The following is a 14,717-nucleotide window of genomic DNA, read 5'->3' as shown; positions in this document are numbered from 1 at the left end:
ACCGGATAGTCAATAAACGACGAAAAGATACACGCAATATAGTATTTCATTTATATTGGAGCAGAGACTCCACGAACTTCCTCTTCGCGGGTTTGGCGGGAGACTAAAATTACAAGAAGAAGCTCAATTACGCGTTGGGCTTCCTCCTGGATGACCCTCTTGTAGACAGACCTTACCGATAAGATCTGGGTTAGTTCAACATACGAAGAGAGAGTAGTTCGGGGAAAGTCTTCATAACTGGAAGTTGCTCAGAATTTAGTTTGGGTAGCACTTCTAAAGCGACCAAAAAATATTAAGGAGCTCCAGTTTGAATTAGATGAGAGACAGTGCTCCGTAATGTAAATACTCGGCACAGTTACTGTTAATCACCAATTATTAGCTACCTTAGATAAGCGAAAGGTGTGTCTGCTCACTGTATCAAACACTGCCGTATAACTTTTTTCTGTCCACACATCCTTAAACACCTATATATATATATATATGAACGCCCACCTATATATATGAAACAGTTTTTAAAATTGAGACCTCTTGCGAGAGATAAGAATGTCTTAAGATAGTCTTTAGATTAAAATATTCATAACAGTCCAGCGTCGATACGTCTCACATCATCCTTTTCATGATTTCGCTTTCTTAATGCTTACCTCTATATATATATATATATAACAAGCGTACATAAGGCAATATTTTTCAGCCTGTGTCTACCTATATTCCAAAATTTACGCCCTGACACACTCTCCTATCAGTATCAATTTAAACTTTTTCTTTGTAGCGGGCGAGTCTTCGGTTTTTTGGCACCGATACGATGTGAAAACGACACATAGACCCTTTGTTAACCGCTACGGATACAGGTAGTGACTGACTCAAAATAATTACCTTGTACAGGTTTTTTTTATGTACAAATCAACGTAAAAACACAAACGCTGGTTGTTTTGCTGGTCCCTATGATCTACTTTTAATATATACGCTATTATGCATGTATTAAAATGCACACTTATGGTCGTGAGAGGATTCGCTCACTCACAGATATGAACTCCAAGTAAGACTACAATGATGATGGCCTTACGTAGGCGTAAATTTTTTTAGATAGACGTATGCGAAACATGGCCGGGTGCCGCTTTGCCCTTACTAAAATGCGGCAAGCTCCGCGTGAGATCGGTTTTTCTTTTACGTCTGTGTATGTGCTTATTTATTTAATACGTAGCAACTAGTAGCTGACTAGGTCACAGTCCGACATAAATGACTGTTGGTGTCCGTTCGGTTGAATTAAGAAGTTCGTGCAAAGTTGTTGTTGTTGTTGTCGTTGTTCTGGTATATTATGCTAAAATCAAGCAAATGATATTTAGTTTCGGCATTGTACGTGTAGAAATGACGTTGTCGGCCACTCATTTGTTTTCCATTATTGCTATCTAATGTAGTTTTCTGTTACTTAGCTTTAGGCAGCAACGACCCACAAGCTCATTAATAGAAAATACTAGACTGAGCCAAACGGTGCCCCTCAAACTGTATCGTGCCCAAATTAAGTCATATATATATATATATCCGCTGCGCGTCTACTCGAGCGAATAATTTAAAGTCACTAACCTTATGGAACAATTATAAAAAATGCATTTACAGGTCTGTAACCATCTATAGATAGACTATTATGAAGTAAACCGTATGTAGTGTTGTGATTTGACTGGCGGATTTTTAGCTACGTAAGCGTGGTTATATTTTAGGGAAAAATACCGGAAAAAATCTCCATTCTGTTAAAAAATAGTCATTTACAACTTTTAATTGTCTTCCAGCATTGTACTAAACTTTAGCCTTACATTTAAGTATCGGCTAGCGCCTATTAGTGGGCAGCCATGCTACGATTGTGCTCCTTGCGCCTGACAGCAATAAAACACCTAGTGCAGAGTGGCCGGATCAGTTTTGTATGACGCCTGAGCTTGGGAGGAAGAGCAGATCTGTCCATTTTTTCTATCGGGACCGGTCGGCCTACTCATTGGAGCACTTCGCAAGACAGCAAAGTCGCAGAATAAACCGGAGCGTATGTAAGGCCCTACATACTGGAACGTATTACTATTGCAATTCGAGAGCCGCTACCGGGAGTTTGAAATAAGGGTCAAAGCGGAATCTGAAAAACCTGACGACCTGAAGATGATCGAGCGACTGTTGGCCCTAACGGGCAGCAGCTTGTTAATGAAATAGGAGTGGACTGCCAGTAGAAGAAGCAGCTTTGCTGCTACTATCTGACTTCAGAGGACTTCACTTAGTACAGCTGCTGCACTTCTAAACGAAAAAGGTAGGTAAAAGGAAAGCAACTCAGGATCTGCAACTGCAAGTCGGGATTTACTGTTGCTGGGGAGAAAGACAAGGGTCGATAAGAGGGGCACCGGACCCACTTATCTGTCCGACCCAGGGGAGTCCGTCTCTTTCAGTCAGACCTTCGTTTTATTTTGCTGGCAGTCGCAGCTGACAACATAGGTCTTGTTGGTTCGCCCTAAAAAACTTCCGACTGTCCACTACGTCAAGTCCAGTGTTCCCATGGACTTTTGCTCGTTCTTTGACTTTTGCGCGATTCTCGCTGGCCGCAGATCCTGCAAGCAAGATCTCAGTCATTTTTGTCGCAGGAGGCTAAACAGTGAAAATAGAGGAAGAGAATAACGCAGCCCCTGCACTGCAATGCGGCCCAGATCTCTCAGCACCACGTCGCAGGAGGCAGTAGCCCACTCGGCCCCGGAATGTGCTAGGCGAGATGAGGCTGCCCTTCGTAGTTTCGGACGACATATGCCCTCTACTAAACTGTTTCTATCCATTGCCGTTGATTCCTTTTTTCTGCTTTAGCTTGGTTACCTTGTATGCCTGCATGGTGCCCACCTCTGCAACATTCTTCCCGCCCAGCAGCAAGATGCCGCCGCCCTCTAAGTCTGCTGCCATCGCCAGCAGGAGAATCCACCGGCACCTCTTCCAGCAGTGAAGTCCTTGTTTCAGTCAGCGTTGTACGCGGTTGTCTGTCGGCATGTGTCTCGCCAGCACCCCCCAGACCTCCCTTTCTTTCTGTATGTTTCTATACTGTTTAGTTTTTTCATAATAGCCTATGATGTTCGCTATTTCCCTACGTTCAATTTTTTTATTTTCTCCAGTCAAGACGTTTGTCTGGCGGGCGTTGATTTAGTCGGTCAGAGCTCTGACTGAGAACAACTGCCAGCATGCCCTCACATTGCTCAGCGTACGATCTAGATGAGCTATGACCTAGCTGGACTGCACTCCTAATACAGTCAGCATCATTGTTATCGGATACGATAGCTCGGAAGACATGGGTAGCTGGTTTTCTGTGGCATTAGTGATTTGTCCAATTCCACGGCCTTCCTTATTGCTCCAGTTTAGACTCGCTTAGTCTCTCGAAGGCTGCCACCTGTTGGTTTTCCACGCCTTCCATCTTCTTTTTCAAAGTGTATACCTTGAAACGCCTGTTGTACCACTCGTAACGGTTGTGACACTGTAGCTTGCTGTTAGAATAGACACAGCAATACTTTGGCCCGCTTTTCCCTTTCGCTTCTGATTTTGCGGCTCGAACAAAGAAAACCAACAATTGGAAAACGACTGGACCTGGTGTTGATGATTCTGCTGCACACTCAACAGACCTGTTTAACCTGACGGAGCTCTCTACAGAAATGCTGAGATTCACACTGGTCAAGTATCAGGTTCACGTCCTCTTTTCTTTCGCATTCTCACGTAACCTACCTGTGAGCACTATTCCCGTTTGCAGCAGTTCTGCTTCCCTTTTTTCTGACGATTGAGAAGGGTTCCCTTGCTGGATACCTGGGACAGAACCCATCTGACACTACGCGGTAAAAAAGACTAGAGAGTGATCGAACACTTCAGCAGTTGCCGAAAAGGGCTGGCTGACTATTTGTTCCTAAAGAACCGAGAAGCCAGGCTGGTTGTTAGTTCTTCCTTTATTAGAGGCAGTCGCCGAGCTGATGGCAATGGCGACTAACGTTACGGCCGGTACGACAAATAACTAACAGGATACTAGAAAGGTGACTACTCCCACTAATGCAAACGACGCAGACAGACTAAATAATACGAGGGGACCAGTGGGAAATGTATAGACTGTCACCGAAAAAATCTTAGGCTTTCAGGGGGAAAAGCGGCAGCAGACGTCGCAGCAGATAAGGTGGTAATTTGGCTTAGCCTAGGCCGGGGCAGGTCACCGTTGCGATGACGGGCCCGGCCAATTCGAGGGCAACGGGAAGAAAAAACGTGGAGAATAGAACGGGTATTTTCCCCATCAGGAAAGGAAAGAAAGTAAGAAAGAGAGAAAGGAGAGAGAGAAGCAGTACGGCAGCGAACGTTCATTGGGCAGCAGCGGCGGCGGCGGCGGCGGCGGCGGCATTGTCTATTGCACCTGGATGGTTAGCGCTGGCTTCATTACGTTAACGGGCGACGTACCCGTGCGACAATTGAAAATGCTGGCCTATAGCGACAAACAAAACACCAATGAAGTGTTCTTGAACTACAGTCGCCGCCCCTAATAATGAAATAAGATGCTACGCTAATGCAGCTAGATAACTAGATATTAAAAGGCAAAACAAGAGGCTGTCTTTTGAGACCCGGACGGTGTTTGGGCTAAGCGTAAGCTTCGTAACGTAATATAAGCTGTTGTGCATGCTCTACCATTGTCTGAATGACTCGAGGGTTTCAGCACGATATTTGGCCGATATAGGTCTAATCTTTTGTTGGGTTGATTCGTAGGAATGTGCCGTTCTGACGCAGGGGACTTGCTGCAGGCAATGCAGATGGTCTAGACTCTTATTAGCTACAGTGAGACACAAGTAGTCGTAGTTAGTCGTGTTGAACCTATAAATTTAGTTCGATTTACTCTAACTTTTGTTAAAGCACAGTGTCCGGGTGGCCGATAGACGGCCTGCATAGAGAACTTCACTTACAATTATGATAGAGCTTAAGCGCATAATGGCTGTTTACTGTTATGATGTTGTGCCGACACGGACAAATGAGTGTTGAACTGATGACATATATAAGCGAAAACATCAATCTGAGGTCGTAAAGACGCCCTGTGTAAGACAAGGTCAGATATTAATTTCTTGCCTTTTTTAGTATTTAATCCAATAGTATCTGTTGTCGGTGTTTTCGTTGTCTCACAGTGAAAATCTAGGTCACTGGCCGCGTCCCTTACGAGTCACGTAATCAAGTATATAACATTGTTTTTTGCTACGTAGATGATGGTGGACAATGAAAACCTCACTTCGATATACGTGCTGCTAGATAGTCATGTATGAAATGCATTAGTAATAACAACAACACTGACAGAAATTAAAGAAGCCAGCATTTAGCAATATGTAAGATACATATACAATTGTATTACCATTGATTTAATCCTTTGACCTGTATATGTTGTCAATTGCCGATAATTAAAGTTAAAGAAAAAAAAACACTGTAATATTTATCTTATTATATTTATCTTATTTAATTCAAGTAAGGCCATATCGTCAGGAATTTTTTGCCTGTTCTAATAAATCTCAAATTCACTATGCTTTAACTGTTTCGATAGCTTAACTTTTAAAATAAATGGCGCCAAATATGAATTTAAGCAGAACGGTGAAATGCTAGTTCACAAATGCTGATTCTCTATTCGTAACTAGAGCCAGATGACTACTAAGATACTACCAATTACTAAGATAACTTTGACGACACGGTACTTTATCTACTTTTCGGGCGTACACGAGAGGTCATTATGAAGTATCAGCGCATGCCCTGGTACTTCATAATGCCTGAACGAAACCTAAGTGGTTCGAGGGAGTTTATAGCTGCTAAAAACCGGGGAGTGTGAGTGCGGTTCTAGTTAAGTTACCATGGTTATTTGATTCTACTATAACGATAGAACTATAGTTGTTTTTGGCCAGCTCACCTTTTACATGCTTCAGCCCTTGTTAGTTCCGGCGCGCTGTCCGGTAGCCTACTTGTCTGTTTTTCAGATTATCGGTTACTCGACCGAATGTTTACACAGAGCATCTTCTAAGAAATCTCGCTTCAGGTTGGTTTGGCTTTCCGATGATTGTTGGCTTTGATCTGCTGGGCTGAGTATTGACTTGTGCTAGCTGGCCTTGCACCGTGACCTTTGAGGCCCTGTCTAGTGTTTGCGTATGCACAAACTCAGATTATTGTTCTGCCCCTAGTCTTATTATTGTCGTTACCGCTAAGTCTCCATGGCGGGCCACCTTGGGATTCCCGAGTCTTAGGCGTTGATGATTAACTGACTTTGGTCACTGAGGTGTGCGATGTGGCGCAATGGTCAAGAAAGTTGGGTTGTGTCGGCGAGGTAGGGCAGCAGATAAATGAACAGCCACGCACACAGAGCCAGACGGGCGCAGACACGGGCACACACGGGGGGAATAGCAAGGGGAATTGGCCGGTGCAACGGGAGCAGCGATCGATTTATGAGACGTGTAAAGGCAAGCTGCATTGTCTACTATGAAATCGCCCAACGACTCGAAAGCACAAAAGTCCATATCTGAACACCGCAGCCTTAAGGCCCAGTCAACGAGCTGAAAAACAGACCGACTGGCAAATAATATATAGGTCAAGTTACGGAAATTGCTGTTATTAGCGATTAAATCTAATGCGTAAAACTGCAAGCGCTGCAGCCTGTTATATTGCATCTTTCAAATATTCTACAGTACATCAACAAAAAAGAGAATCGTAAATCAGCAGTCAGGCGCACAAGTCTATTAAGCAATAGTAATACGTGTAGAAATGGTATGTTTTAACATTTAATTCAAAGTTTCGACAACATGAGTTCGGATTGCGAAAGAGACACACACCTCTGTACAATGGATTACATGACGCAACGACGATCGAAATGTATTTGTGCGTGCGTAAGACTAATCACCTACAATCTTTGTCAACCTCTTCGTAGCCAATGGTGCAGATACATAACTTGGTAAAAATGTAATGATGTGCGACCATTCAGACATAACAAATAACGAATACGTAAACAAAATTGCTAGGATATTTCACGCTATACATACGAGGGTGAAGGAAACAGGCAAGGTCGAACTGCCTCAGTTAAGCTCCATAGGGACTATGACTACATCTCGAACGGAAGTACTATGGAGCGTGCAAAAAACGACAGTTTCTCTTGGACATCGGCAACGCCAATGAAAGGCGGCCACCTCAGCCCTATCAACCGCAACGGCCGAAGCTGACAGCCGTTGAACCCGTTGAGTTGAGTGCATTGATGAGCTCCGACCCAAACTCAAAATCACCACGTATGTGCTACACCGTCTACGTCAGCACCAAGGTACGAGAGGTCAACATCCATAGAGCGCCGGAGTTTTCGGCCGAGAGATCTTTAACAGGCAGGCCGCTTTCTCAACGCGTGAATCGCCCTGTCTCTCACTGGCTTTTCGCTTCACCATACCGAATAGTAGTGAAGCATCGGCAAGACAGCTGACATCGAACCATTCATTAACACCTAGATGTTTAGTGAATATTGAAAGAGTAATTTTATGTAGAAGTCTATCTACAGGCTGATTTTCAAGCTGAGTGTGTGGTGTCTATTTCAATGGAAGGCCATCTCGGATGTAGCGAGTCACATATAGCAGATCGGTAGAAAAGAAAATATACTAAAATAATAAAAGAGTGAAATTAAAAGTGAAGTACAGTTAGAATATCCGTCCCGTCTGCGTTATGAAAACGTAACGTGTACACGTATCCTTTTTTGTTGTCGTGTATTTAGAATGTTCTAATACTTTTTTCGGTCTATTTCCGTAAAAACGGATTGTTCAAGATGGTCTATATGGACATAGATTCGAGATAAATTAGGGATCTTTTGAGCGGGCGTGTTTATCGTAAAAAGCGTATGTTTACTTCTTCTAACTAGTAACTAGTAACTAGTAAGTAAGAGGTTCGTTTTGGCAAGATAAACAAACTTAACCATTATCTAATGCCTTCAGATTGGAAATATCGTGCGTGTGACTATGTATTTACTCGGTTACTTTAAATCGATGGTTTGTGTTGCTCCTTGGCACCATGTGGCTTTCGAACCGTTCGAAGGAGACCTTATGTGCTAGCATAAAAGATCCACAGAAAAGCTAAACTGAGAGGAGTAAGAAATTTGTTTCTAAAAAGGCTTCAAAATGCATATCTGATGATGCTGATATCCCTATTTAATCCTTGAAACGAGCGTGTCGCATAATTCATCAAGATTTTAGGCCGTCTTCCCAAATCCAAAAGGGCATTCATCACAGACGCAAAGGCTAGCAAATTTCCTCACTGCTTCAATCTTTCGTCCGAGAGAATCATAATTTTATTGAAAGAACACATCTGCCAAAAATGTTTCAAATATTCATTTTCAGATTGTCAGAATTTATCTTAAACACCATATCTATGCTCTTAAAATGGTAGGGAAAATTTTACGTTCTACCTGATATTTGACATAATTTCAAAGTCGGCAGCTGCTACTTGATTCACCTGGAACGGCCCGACTTCAATCGCATGGTTCTTCATTCGTTTTCATAATTTTGTCAGAGTTGCGGTATTTTAATTAAAATCGTGTAGCTAAGATTGTATAATCTCTAAGGAAACTTTATGCCAACGTCACAACCATAAATAGTAGAAAACCGACATTTAGCATATTTGATTAAACTTCACAGTTAAATGTGTTTCTGAATAAAAGTATAGGCTTTAACAGAATAATGTATATAGTCAAGGAAATTACCCTGGTGCTGCATGAGTTGGAGGATGATAAATTCTGCTTTACAAATGCGATGTGGTATCCCCAGGCCATATTTAATGTTTACATCATTTGCGTATTGTGCTCAGCTCCTCGTCACAAACGTCGTTCCCCCTTTCGTCTGTGATTGCCGCAGAACAAAGTTAAATCATATAAATACTACAACGTAGCACGATGGTAGGTTTTTTTCAGCACTTAAAGGTTAAAGTGCCGTTGCTTTAGAGGCATAGGATATAGAACTCAATGAGTACATAAAAGCTTCGATTAGCTGGAGGGGAAAAACTGCTGTGCAGACAGATACCAAATACCAGTTTTCACCTTGTAGACGAGTGGCACGGCTGGCCCACGTGGTAATAGCAGGAAGGTTGTATCGAGAATAAAAATTTGTTCTCATGGTCATCGCGCCTCTGCTGTCATTCTTCCTCTTCTTATTTTTACTTTTTGCCAAATGTGGCAAGCCGACCCGCTTATACCTGAACAGTCCTTTTCCCTATGGCAACATCTCTTACGGGTGGCCGTTGAACATTGGCTATTGTTACCTTTCGCGTTTCATTTTTGTTGCCCTTCCGTACTAGGTAAGCTTGACACCCTCCGACTGAGGAGAATACAGCTAGATGTAGCTCTCTCGGGATTTTACGAGGATTGGCTTATATGTACTCTAGGCCTTTTTGGTTTCATGCGAAATAGGCTGCGTTGATTTTGAAGGCCGTCCCTCTGAACTAAAGGCGGATATTTGGAAAGGCAGAGAATAATATCGTCCGTTAGAACCTGTACCTACAGGTCGCTTCACAAGATAACGCTACGTGAGTAGATGCACCAAGGCTACTATAAGAAAAATCACAGGACCAACACCGCACACACCTCATGTTTTCTATCTGTTTCAACTGTAGTAATGTGGGTCAAACTTGCCTTGGGTCAAAACTACTCTAGTGAGAGTAACATTAATTCCAGAAGACCCGAGACAGTTTCGTCAACTTTACCATAGTATTGTTTCACCATAATACGGAGTTGTCTACCCGGGTATTCAAGTATTAGTGACATAAAATTATAACCAGTTTCAGTCCGGCCACTAGTCATCTGCAAAGAGTACTAAGCTATACGCTATGGCTGGCTATAGCAGTAGAAGTATTTTTCTTTGTAGATGCCTCACGATATCCGACCCTGTAGCCTCTTTGGGCATTGTTAGGGGAGCCTTAAGGTGCACACAAACGGTTTCTCAGCCGCACAACTTTCATAGTTGTCCCGCGGGTTTTATTTGAGCCTTTAGTTACGGTGAACCTACCTTCTACGAGAAGCACCTTTTTGAAAACGCCTTAGCTTTACGTACACTCAGAGTAGAGGCGAATGTGCGGCTCTGTGAGGTCTCACTTACCTATATATTGTTATAATATTCAATTATACCTATAGTCGCTATAAAGTTATACGGAGTTTCAAATAGCTGGTTGCGGACACTAACTACAACGAGGAAATAACAAAAACGGGGTCCAAAAGTCAAGGTCATTGACAAGTAACCCTATGGTACATAACGAGACAGGTCCAACTCACTGGCTTCGGAATAGGTCATTTCCATGGATGTAAGAAATCATCTACTTATACTTATTACCAGAGCCCTTGCGTCGGGGGATCAGTCGGCCAAACAAGTGCCGAACCGAATTTTGCTCGAACGATCAACCGCACCGATCTGTCTGTAGCAATGCAATCTTCGTCTGTTTACAATAGCAAAAAGAATTAGTTTAATTTAGTACCAATCATTAGGCAAAGATTGAGCATTACGCGAAAAGCGAATGCTAGGTCTCACCATTCACAAGCGACGATGTCTATCAGCCATGCTGTTGATCGTTGTGTTTTTCAACGGCATATATTTCTTCCACAGTGACATTCTGTAACCTATTCTAATACGAGCCTAAATTAGCGTGGACGTTGTCGCTGGCATCGCTGACGCCTCTGTGTCGCTGAAAGGATCGAGACTGTGACTGACTTCCGCGGCAATGACCGGCTAATAAATGCGAAACAGTTTTCGGACATCAGGCAGAGCAGGATTAGCAACTGTAGCAGCTGTGAACGCAGCAGGGCTCTCCTATTCATTGCCAGTGACAACAACCATAGTGACGATTCTTTAAGAGACAAAGTCATTAGGCAACAGAACGCAAACAGATCTCTTTACGGTTGTTGTTATTGTAAAGCGATACCGCTACCCTGTTGCCGCTTTTCACTGTTAATAAACGTCGGAGTACCCGAAGCGATGGAATAGCTGAGTTGATGTCAGCGCCGGGGCTGTTCCTACTAGGGCCGCGACTACGGTGGTCCTCAGTACTATTCGTCCTGTTGCTGACGCTAACGCGTGACGCCCGGCCAAACGACAAAAGTAAAACGAATAACACCTACTGCAAACGTCAAAAACGCCAATACACATGGATACGGCAAGCAGAAGTTGACGAGTCGACATGATGACTGGTGATCGCGGCGGCAACGTATCGGAAATGCGGCCTGCTAGAAAAGCGATGGGGTAACGAGATACGAAACTCGTTGGCAACAAAAGGCGTGAGAGTTTCGCAGACGCGAATCTGAGCAAGGGCAAATCCGAGACCGTCTGACACAACACAACAACAGCACAAAATAAGCAGACGAGAATGGATGAATAGAAATGGAACGCAGTGACCTGTTTTTCAAAAAATATTTTTTGTGCGCCCTTGTGAACTTTTTTTTGGCTGCATAACTACGGTCGTTGTTATTGCTTTTAGGTTTAATGTGTTTTTGGCAGCAGTGGTACAATTTACGAAGTAGACAAATACGCGTCATCAACGACGATTGGGGCGGGCATACTCTAACTTTAGGGATAATATTAGTGAGGAACTATTCAACGTTCTATTATTATGGTTATATGAGTATGGCCTATGTGGGTTGACTGATAATGACATTTCCCTGCTGTGACTATTGTACATTTTACTGTTTGACATGTATAATGCTATGTGAAAATATATCAAATTTTGTTCACACGATACACCTGGCCATCCAGCCTATGCAACCATGTACCGTATCTGTCCGACTATATGCTTTTGAAATTATGCCAGTTTGTATCTTCACCTGCCTACCCATCTTTGCGTATTGTTTGCAATAGGATTATCCGCTCATATCAATCAAAGTCCTGTATTATAGAATTTTTTCGTAGGCAGATATATCACATTCGTACTGTTACCTTCGACTAGCATAACAGATGTTTTTAGTCATCGGTTACAATTAGAAGGGTAAAAATTCATCTAAATTTACTGTAGGGTTTTCATTGCGGTAAGGAAGAAAAATCACGACGGGATAAAATGGTTTTTAAGGATATCGGCTATTTTTGAAAGTTTTGACGTACGATATATTAGATACCGGTTTATAATACAATGCATTCATTTTCATAGTATTATCTAATGCCCTTCTCTTATAGCTGTCCTGCTACGGGTTAAGTATGGCTTCTTGTCGTATCTGTTAAGATGAGAACATCATCAGTCATCCTTAAAAAACTACTAGATCCTCGAGTAGCTAGCTAGCCCCGGGTGGATTGCTCCAGTCGCACGCAGATGGTCTATTAACCGACCACAGAAAACCTACCTGTTTCTCGAGCATATACTTGTACGGTAGTCAAACGCAAGACTATCCTGATTGTAATAACATAGAACTTGCTCGTATTATGCGAAACCATGTAAGCCTGCTAGTGCCATTGTCTTGGTATGATTAGACTGGCAAGAATATAGAGATACAGATGTGTGTAGCACCAAAAAACGATGAGCTGTCTACATAAATATGCGCTCTCAAGCAGACCCGGAAGTTTTCACCGTACGGAAAAAGAGCTATTTGCAACTAAATCGGGCAACATTAGTCAATGGTATAGATCCAGCAAAGGATCCAAAAAAATCAAACCGATCCCCATCTGACATTTCTCTCGTAGATACAACTTATCGGCTGGCAGGCATAAGATATTTAAGCATGGCCGCTATGCCTGATTGCTAACATCATCTGCTAAGCCATATGGTAAGGTATTATAAGCCATATGAAAAACTTGATAGTAGCCGTTTGATTCACGCAACGGTTCTGAATCTTTATGCTCATGTAAGACTTTTACACTCATCCACAGGGAAAGCAGTTCTTATAAACTTTTGCAAATAAGCGTATCGAACTAACGCCCTGTAAAGGTTTAGTCCAAACGATTACTTCGAGTTTACATGCCTCTACCCAGAAAGTTAGAACAGAGAAAGTGCGCAGTTAGTTAGGGTAAGCCTAGGTAGGGTTAGTTTCGCACTCTACATGATTAGAACGTTAATCTATGTAACGTACCCGTAAAGCAAGTTGGTTTGACTTCTGGAAGCGCTTACTATGAATTTAATTTAGTATACAAGGCGGGATTAATGCGGAAGAACAAGCAGACTAATTTGCTTATCAAATTACGTTTCTGTTGAACTTTGAATTAGATTTACGCTCGGATATGTATGTCCATACACCGTAAATTTTCCATAAAAATTAGGAGCGATAGGCTTTCTCTGTGACTATAGATTATACCATATAACATACCGTATAACAAACGTATAATGTTATACGGTGTGGGTTGGCAGAATGGTTAGGTACTCGCTATGACCAGGACCTGGAAACGCCAAGTCAAACCTTAAGCTTTCCGGCACCTTTGTAAGAGAACCCATCAAAACAGCGATGTATTTTTTCACCGTTCAACAACTAAAAGACAGTACATATGTTATTGAATAACGCAAGCAAAAGAATAAAAATGACAGTCGCCACAAGGAAATAGTCAGGGTTGGCCTGGCGGCACTCAGGAGGGGAGTCGACCTCTAGCGTATCCGACAGTTTCTGCTGGATTTAGATATCCTAAACATCACCAGCAATAAGGAAAAAATTGCCCAGCAATGTACAAGAGTCATTCGATGTGCACGATGCTCCTGAATTGTAATTGCGTCTGCGCAAAAAACGCAATTTACCTGAAATGTCAAGGAACTGAAAACTAGCTCGTGAACAGTCAATCAACGAGTATGACCAGCTGACCTCTGAATTTTGTGCGGGCCCTCACACAAAGCTCTTTTATACCGTTTCCGTGATTTCTGTTTCAATAAAGTGTTCATGAATTTGTGTTAGAGACTGTGGGCCTGTCGATGCTGTTCTATTACAATTTTCATCGAAAACTGGTTTCTTCTCTCCAGGCTGCTGTTTGCGTCTACGGCCTGCCGCTGAAGTGGGCCTTCTCACCTAAGGATTCTTTCTTAGTGTATCTTGCATTCCGATGTGAGAGTTGGCCAACGTAGCATTGCCAGGCAGCTACTCTGCCAAACTGGCTTTCTTGCTAACAAAAACTACCTCGTTTGCATTGCTCTTCCGGCTTCCGTGCCTGCCATTGCTGCCGTCGTTCAGTTCCGTCCAATACGGAGATGTCATCTCATCGAACAAGCTGCCAAAAAATCCTGTTTAGTTTTGTCCTTCTAGTTTCTTCATCGAGTGGCCTGCCACCTGTTTGTATCTGCTAGTGCTGTCATCTGTGATTACTACGTCTGCCCTTGCTAATAAATTTCTATCCATCTAATTAATCCATCTAAGGCCTACTGTGCCCTACTACAGAATGTCCGTTATGTCCCAAATCTGGACACGACACATTTTTCTGCCTTAAAATATCTTAGTTTCGAGAATATTCCTCAAACAGGAAAGTGTCTATGCTAGTGAAATTTACATTTGTTGACTGTGCGCGCTCGTCAAATACTTTACTTTAAATAAAAACAAAAAAAAAACGTACCGATTAATGCGAAATTCTGGATGTGTCGGTATTTTATGAATTCAAGATAAACTTTATGAGATTCTAAGACAAGGCAAAGTTCTATAATCCTTTTAAAAAGCACAACCACGATACAGTCCACTGAGCTGGCTTTAATCTTAACGATACAGGCTAGTTCTTCAGGAGCAATGGTCACTTTTGATAAAACACATGTATCCCTTAGTG

At 42.5% G+C, this 14,717-nt stretch overlaps 1 protein-coding gene across 3 annotated transcripts in view; it reads left to right on the top strand.

The window, feature by feature from the left end:
* LOC111263677 (dual specificity calcium/calmodulin-dependent 3',5'-cyclic nucleotide phosphodiesterase 1A) overlaps window positions 1-14,717 on the top strand; it is a 285,107-nt gene that overhangs the window by 182,775 nt on the left and 87,615 nt on the right. The gene's annotated exons all lie outside the window — the stretch shown is intronic.

Source organism: Varroa jacobsoni, unplaced genomic scaffold, assembly GCF_002532875.2.
Source record: "Varroa jacobsoni isolate VJ856 unplaced genomic scaffold, vjacob_1.0 scaffold_781, whole genome shotgun sequence".
NCBI classification, from domain to species: Eukaryota; Metazoa; Arthropoda; class Arachnida; order Mesostigmata; family Varroidae; genus Varroa; species Varroa jacobsoni.
This window is presented reverse-complemented; position numbering and strand designations above follow the sequence as displayed.